The sequence below is a fragment of the Phoca vitulina genome, unplaced genomic scaffold (assembly GCF_004348235.1).
Source record: "Phoca vitulina isolate PV1807 unplaced genomic scaffold, GSC_HSeal_1.0 scaffold96, whole genome shotgun sequence".
Taxonomy (NCBI): Eukaryota; Metazoa; Chordata; class Mammalia; order Carnivora; family Phocidae; genus Phoca; species Phoca vitulina.
In genome coordinates, this window is record NW_022589799.1 from 1927089 (window position 1) to 1935700 (window position 8612).

Consider the following 8612-nt stretch of genomic DNA (forward strand, 5'->3'; position numbering starts at 1 on the left):
CTTTGTTAGAATTAATTAGGTATATGTAAAGAAACTTGTATCATGGCTGGCAAAGTAGATGCTCAGTAAATGGAATTTGTTCTTATGCTAAAATAAAATCCTGCTCTGGGGCACCTGGGAACCAACCCCTAGTGCCTTTGGGAATCTTGGCTTGTGCTTCCTCCCTGATAGTAGGAAAAAGCTATTGTGGGAGTAACCCTTGTCCTGTGGAGTGATAGCAGAGCAGAATTGGGGGGCGAGGGGTTGCTTTGTCTTTGTACTCAGAAAGCTGTTTTGGAGGGAAAATCTGGGCGTATGATCTCTTCCTTTCTGCAGTTTAAAATGAAAGCCACAGGGAAGAGAAGACACAAAACATTAACTTATCCTTGCCTGGCTAAAATGGAAGAATAAAAAGGAGACAAAAAACTGTCTGGACCTTTGGCTCTGGCTACCCTCCTTCAGCAGACCCCTATTCAAGAAGAGGCTGGGTCTGTCAATGTAACAAGCTGAGACTTGTTCCTACTGTAGATTCTGTGCATGATGTCTGTTGAATTTTGGGGGGTGTGGAATAGACCTAATACCAGATAGAGGGCAGGCAGTTCCACCCCCGGAAATAGGTAAGATTTCTCTTCCTGCAGGAGGTCTCAGCTCCTTCCAACACACTGAGGAAACAGAAAGAAGAAAACATTATGCACTTGCATTTTCACCACTGTTCTATCTCACAGAATGGATATTACTATCCTATTTTTATAGGTAAAACTGATTTGATTGAGGGGCACCTGGGTGTCTCAGTTGGTTAAGCATCGACTCTTGATTTTGGCTCAGGTCATGATCTCAGGACTGTGAGATCGAGCCCTGCCCCACATCAGGCTCACACTGGTTGTGGAGCCTGCTTAAGATTCTCTCTCTCCCCTTGTCCCTCTGGCCCTCCCACCCCCACCCCTCTCTCTTAAGAAAAAAAAAAATTTTTTTTTGATTGAAAAAGGCCTGGAAAGATAAATACTAAACTGAGAATTGTGGTTACCTCGGGGAGGCCATTGTGGAGGGGGTTAAGGAGTGCGTTTGGGGCGCCTGGGTGGCTCAGTTGGTTAAGCCACTGCCTTCGGCTCAGGTCATGATCCTGGAGTCCCGGGATCGAGTCCCGCATCGGGCTCCCTGCTCGGCGGGGAGTCTGCTTCTCCCTCTGACCCTCCCCCTTCTCATGCTCTCTGTCTCAAATAAATAAACAAAATCTTTAAAAAAAAAAAAAAAAAAAAAGGAGTGCGTTTGAAGGTGGTGATCAAAGGAAATTTAGTCTCATCTGTCATGTTTTGTTTTTTCCAAGGAGAATATGTATTGTGTAATTAAAAATTAAATTTTGAATTAAAAGACTATTATATATTTTACAAAACTTTAATGAAGCTCAAAAAAGGTAATTTATCTAAGGTCACTTGGTAATTGACAGACTTCAAAATCCATGGCTGTTCTACCAAATCACAATGCCCTCTGTTCAACCCTCATGGAGAACTAGGTTTAGATCAGGGAGGGAGTCCTCGACTTTCCATCTCATGGGCAGTGGAATTGTTGTATAGCCCTAGGCCCTGGGTTGGCTTTTCTTTTTTTTTTATCGCTAAAGGGGAACATGCCCAGACCATGTCAGAACAACTTGCTGACTACCCTATGAGTTGGCCTGTGAAGTATGACTGAATCACATAGACCCCAGGTAGGAAACAGGGAAGGCTGTAAAGCAGAATTGATAAAGCAGATTATGTTTTATATTTAACAAGATTTTATTTTTATGTAATCTCCACCCCAGTGTGGGGCTCAAACTCACAACCCCGAGATCAACAAGAGTCACACATTCCACTAACTGAGCCAGTCAGGGGCCCCTATATTTAATAAAGTTTTATTTACTTACTTATTTATTGACAAGGCACTTAGAGTACCTGTCTTTTCTTTTCTTTTTTTTCTTTTTTAAAGATTTATTTATTTGAGAGAGCGAGATTGAGAGAAAAACAGGGCACACACAAGCTGGGGGGAGAGGCAGAGGGAGAGGGAGAAGCAGACTCCCACTGAGCAGAGTCCCACGTGAGGCTTGATCCCAGGACCCTGAGATCATGACCTGAGCCAAAGGCACCCCTTTTCTTTTTTTTTTGTAAAGTAAGCTCCACACCCAATGTGGGGCTTGAACTCAGGCCCCTAAGATCAAGAGTCACATGCTCAGGGCGCCTGGGTGGCCTAGTCAGTTAAGCATCCAACTCTTGATTTTGGCTCAGGTCACAATCTCAGGGTTGTGGGATCCAGCCCAGCGTCAGGCTCCTCACTCAGCAGGGAGTCTGCTGGAGTCTCTCTCTCCCTCTGCCCCCCCGCCCCAAATAAATAAATAAATCGTACAAAAAAAAAAAAGTGTCACATGCTCTACAGACTGAGCCAGCCAGGTGCCCTTTAGTAAGATTTTAAATTGGGGGGTGCCTGGGTGGCTTGGTTAGGCAACTGACTCATGGTGTCGGCTCAGGTCATGATCTCATGGGTCATGAGATCGAACCCCACACCGGGTTCCACTCTCAGTGGGGAGTCTGCTTGAAGTTCTCTCCCTCTGCCCCTCCCCCCACTCATGTTCACACGCGCTCTCACTCTCTCAAATCTTTTTTTTTTTTTTTTTTAAGATTTTATTTAGGGACGCCTGGGTGGCTGTTGGTTAAGCATCTGCCTTCAGCTCAGGTCGTGATCCTGGGGTCCTAGGATGGAGCTCCCAGTCCAGCTCTCTGTTCCGTGGGGAGTCTGCTTCTCCCTTTCCCTTTACCTGCCGTTCCCCCTGCTCGTGCTCTCTCTCTCTCTCTGTCAAATAAATAAATAAAATCTTAAAAAAAAGATTTTATTTATTTGAGAGAGAGAAAGCGCAAGCACGAGCAGGGGGGTGGATCTGCAGAGGGAGAGGGAGAAGCAGACTCTGCGCTGAGCAGGGAGCTCGATGCGGGGCTTGATCCCAGGACCCTGGGATTATGACCCGAGCCAAAGGCAGATGCTTGACTGACTGAGCCACCCAGGCGCTCCTCTCTCAAATCAATCTTAAAAAAAGAAAGATTTTAAATTGGATGTTTCAGCTGGGGTACCGAGATATAATAGATATGAAATTCTATTCATATAAAAAGTAGATACACAGGGTTTTCAAAAGAGATTTCTTTGGAGACAGCTACTACCCTGTTGTGAGCTGCACCAAATCCCAAGGAGAAGCAGTCAGGAGCACTTCTCTCTTCTCCTCAAGCCTAGAAGGAGGCCTTGAGGGAACCACTGAAGCATTTGATATTTGTCTCTGGGTAGAGGATGGTCATTAGACTGTGTGTGACTCATGGCAGAGAAAATTCAAGGCAAAGGTTGACTAGCAACAAAGCCCGAGATAACCAAGTAAACAGCTACATCTTGGTAGTAACTGCACTCCCTTCTGACAAAAGGTCAAATATGCATTAATCCTGGAAGCCAAGTATGGAGCCAGTTTAAATCCTACTCAAGAGAACTTTGTGGAAGCATAGTGGGATTCTTCACAAAGGGTTCTGCATAGGACGGACCTCTGGAAAACAAAAAGATGAGAGGGGATGTGGTGGCCGTAGAAAAACAATGCGTCATCTCCGTGTCAGGAAAGCTGACATTGCCATTGGAAAGGCCCAGCAGGGAAGCCTCTGGTGGATCCATACAAATGCCCATGAGACCATCAGCCTTTGCCATCAGCCAGGCCTAGGAAGCGTTTCACTGTCTCCCTTCCGCTCCACTCCTAGAGCTCACAGTGTCAGCACCCAGGAAGTAAAGAAGGACCTGCAGCAGAAGGGGAGGAGAAGCCAACCACCCTTCTTCCATAAAGGCAGGCCTAGCTGTGGGGGGGAGAAATCCTCACATATGATGAAGACTCATGTGTTTCTTAATATATTTCTGAATCAAGAGTGTCTTTTGCTTAAAGTGATTGCAAGACTGTGACCTAAAGGTAATGAAAGGATAGGAGGGATGCTGGAATTTTCATCCATGTCAGAGGAAAACCTCTCCCACTGAAATAAATTTTGCAGAGGCAGGGGGAGATAAACTTTTACTTTTTATTACATCCCTTCAGTTGGTACTTGTTAAGCATTCCAATTATAATCATCTTTGTATTCTTTGAGGCATTTAATTGGCACTCATGGAATTGAGACTATTCTTTCCAGTTCATAGTATGCCAAACAAAGTACCTTTGAAAAGTTAACATCCTCTGGGGCACCTGGCTGGTTCAGTCAGTAGAGCATGAGACTCTTGATCTTGGGGTTGTGAGTTCGAGCTCCACATTTGGTGTAGAGATTACTTAAAAATATAATCTTAAAGGGGTGCCTGGGTGGCTCAGTCAAACATCTGACTCTTGACCTCAGCTCAGGTCAAGAGGGTTCTCAGGGTTCTGAGTTCAAGCCCCACACTGGGCTTGGAGCCTCCTTAACAAGACAAAATAAAATAACAACAAAAAAATCTTAGAGGGCGCCTGGGTGGCTCAGTTGGTTAAGCGACTGCCTTCGGCTCAGGTCATGATCCTGGAGTCCCGGGATTGAGTCCCGCATCAGGCTCCCTGCTCAGCGGGGAGTCTGCTTCTCCCTCTGACCCTCCTCCCTCTCATGCTCTCTCTCTCTCATTCTCCCTCTCTCAAATAAATAAATAAAATCTTAAAAAAAAAAAATCTTAGAAAAAAAGGAAAAGTTAACATCCTCTCTATAATAAGACAACTCAAAAGAAAGGAGTTTTAGGGATTTGGGGTTTGGCAAATATGGCTGAGGCCAAGGGAATTTAAAATAGATTCTTTTTTTTTTTAATTTTTTATTGTTATGTTAATCGCCTAAAATAAATTCTTAAAGTTAGTTGAAACCTTGAATATCATCTAGTTCCAACTAATTCCTCCTGAATTGATCTCTTCCTCAGCATCCCTGACAAGTGATCATTCAGGCTTTTCTTGAATAACTCCAGTGTCTTGAAATTTACTACTATCTTCATCCTCATTAAAACTATTTAAGTATAGCGGTGCCTGGTTGGCTGAGTTGGTTGCGTGTATGACTCTTGGTTTTGGCTCAGGTCATAATCTTATGGGTTGTGGGATCAAGCCCCATGTGGGGCTCCTCACTCAGCGGGGACTCTGCTTGAAGATTCTTTCCCTCTGCCCCTCCCCCGACTCGTTGCGTGTGCACTCTCGCTCTCTCTCTCTCTCAAATAAATAAATCTTTAAAACTATTCAAGTATCAAATGCTCTACATCTCTGTACATCTCATTTCACTAGTCTAAACATTCTCCCTTCCTTCAGTTATTTCTCCTTGATGTGTGATGTGCACTCCTGGCATGACCCTGGCTGCTTTCTGGAAGAGCTCAAATATGTCAATGTGCCTAAGTTTGGTCCAGATGGGGCCTGACTGAGCAAGAACTAAACCATCACTTGCTTGGTTGTGGACTTGGACTGTAAGAGAGCCTTAGGCATCCTTAGATTCACTGCCTACCCTATCACACTGTTGGCTCATTTTTTTAAAGATTTTTATTTATTTGAGAGAGAGAGACGAGAGACAAAGCACAAGCAGAGGGAGGGGCAGAGGGACAAGCAGACTCCCCTCTGAGCAGGGAGACTGACGTTGAGCTCGATCCTAGGACCCTGAGACCACCACCCGAGGCAAAGGCAGACACCTAACCAACTGAGCCACCCAGGTGCTCCACACTGTTGACTCATTAAAACTGATACTACAGGGGCATCTTGGTGGCTCAGTCGGTTAAGCGTCTGCCTTTGGCTCAGGTCATGATCCCAGGGTACTGGGTTCGAGCCCCGCATCAGGCTCCCTGCTCGGTGAGCCTACTTCTCCCTCCCTCTGCCTGCCACTCCCCCTGCTTGTGCATGCTCTGTCAAATAAAGTCCTTTAAATAAATAAATAAATAAATAAAACTGTTACTACAGAAAACCTACAGGTGTAATTATTGGGTGAGGTGGGGTTGTTTTAATTTGTTTTGACTTCATGAATAACATGAATGCATTTACTTTGTAAAACATGTAAATAATAGGGATCAAAATCTTTATTCAAAAAAATGACAGACAAATCCAAAGTTTTCTTTGACCATTATCCCAAATCCTGGTCTTTTCCTTCCAGAGATACATACTGTTTCATTTTGGTTATGTATCCTTCCAGACTTTTTCCTACATATTTACATGGGTATATATTTACATGTGGAAATATGTAAAACGATTTGTACTATTCTACATCTTTTTTCACTTTAACACATTACAGAGAACTCTTCACACCAGTAGGTATAAAGCTATCTCCCTTTTATAACTGCCATCTAGTATCCTACAGTATGGATGTATCAGTCTAACCATCCTGTTGTTGCACACACAGTGTTTCCATTTTCTTGGTTATTACAATGTCTCAGTGAAAATTCTTTATGACTCTCAGTGCTATACAGGACTATCTCTGTGGGGTAAAAAGAACATTTTAAGTAGGCGCCTACGCAGGCCTCACAACCGCAAGATTGAGACCTGAGCTGAGATTAAGAGTCAGATGCTTAACCAACTGAAACTCTCTGGGGTAAATATTAAAAGATTCAATTGCTAGGTTACAGGATATGTACTTTTAAAATTTTAATATATACTTTAAAATTGCCCTAAAATGATTTATATTCCCACCAACCTTGTGTGAATACCTTGGATACTTCCCCATACTTTTGCTAACACTTGGTATTAGCAGTCTTAAATTTTTGCCAATAAGAAAGATGAATAAAAGTTATCTCATATAGGGGCGCCTGGGTGGCTCAGTCGTTAGGCGTCTGCCTTCAGCTCAGGTCATGATGCCGGGGTCCTGGGATCGAGCCCCACGTCAGGCTCCTGACTCAGTGGGGAACCTGCTTCTCCCTCTCCCTCTGCCTCTCCCCCTGCTCATGCTCTCTCTCTCTCTCTGTCTCAAGTGAATAAATAAAATCTTTAAAAAAAACAGTTATCTCATATAATAACACACACATACATGTATATGTATGTATATATATGTAGGTATAAGTGTATATATATGTATATGCCATTTGTATGTCCTCTATTTTAATTGCCTACTTTGCCCTTCTTTCTTTCTTTTTTTTTTTTTTTCTTAAGATTTTATTTGAGGGGCACCTGGGTGGCTCAGTTGGTTAAGTGGCTGCCTTCGGCTCAGGTCATGATCCCAGCGTCCTGGGATCAAGCCCTGCATCAGGCTCCCTGCTCAGTGGGGAGTCTGCTTCTCCCTTTCCCTCTGCCTTTGCCTCTGCCCCTCCTCCTGCTCTCTCTTGCTCTCTTGTGCATGCTCTCTCTCTCTCAAATATATAAATAAAATGTTAAAAAAAAAAAAGATTTTATTTGGGAGAGAGAGACAGTGTGAGTGTCCGGGGGGAGTGGAGGGGAGCAGAGGGAGAGGGAGAGAGAGTCTTTTGCAGACTCTGCATTGAAGCACAGAGCCTGACATGGGGCTTGATCCCACGACCCTGAGATCACCATCTGAGCTGAAACCAAGAGTCGGAGGCTTAACCGATTGGGCCACCCAGGCTCCCTCTACTCTGCCCTTATTTCTATTCAGTTTCCTAAGTAATTTTCAAAACATATTATGCCATATCTCCTATATCACACACACACACACACACATAACCTTTGTGCTATACTTTACATTTAATCCATTTAAACTAAATCTTGTTAGATTTGGTCTAGCCTACCAAGATTTCTTTGCATTCTGATTCTGTTCTCCAACAATATATTCATTACCCCTCCCATATTCTTGCTATCTATAAGTGTGATCATCTGTCATCAGTGTTCTTTTTTCTAAAATTAATTAATTTTTAAAGTAATCTCTACAGCCAACATGGGACTCGAACTCATGACCTCAAGATCAAGAGTCGATGCTCTACCAACTGTAGACCATCATAGCCAGGTGCAACTGTCATCAGTGTTCTTGAAATAAACCATTTGTACAAACGTTGAGCAAGACAGCTCCCAGGTCAGAGCCTGGTGGAATGTTCTAGAGACCTCTAATTTGGTATTAATCTATTATTAGTTAATGGGATTCTGGATAGTGCTCACATTGCCTTTTCACCTTATAGCAATCAGGAGCTTGGTTCAGTTGGAACCTGCGGTTGCAGGTCCCATTGTCAGACTTTAAAGAAGAGAAGTCAGTCTGAGTTCCATGTCCCAGGCCAAAAGGATAAACATTGAAATTGAGTAGTAAACCAAGTTTACTACCCCTTTCCTAGGCTTCAGTTATCTGGGTCAGCTTATGTAAGGATCTTCTTCTTCCATTTCAGAATCTACAGATTTTCTAAACACTTAGAAAATGGAGGCGCCTAGGTGGATCAGTCGGTTAAGCATCTGCCTTCAGCTCAGGTCATGATCCCAGGGTCCTAGGATCGAGTCCTGCATTGGGCTCCCTGCTCAGCAGGGAGTCTGCTTCTCCCTCTCCCTCTGCTTGTGCTCTCTGTCTCAGATGAATAAAATCTTAAAAAAAAAAAAAAAAATAGAAAATGTCATTCAGGGACGCCTGGGTGGCTCAGTCGGTTAACTGTCTGCCTTTGGCTCAGGTTATGATCTCTGGGTCCTGGGATCAAGCCCCATATCAGGCTCCCTGCTCGGCAGGGAGTCTGCTTCTCCCTCCCTCTCTCTCTCAAAT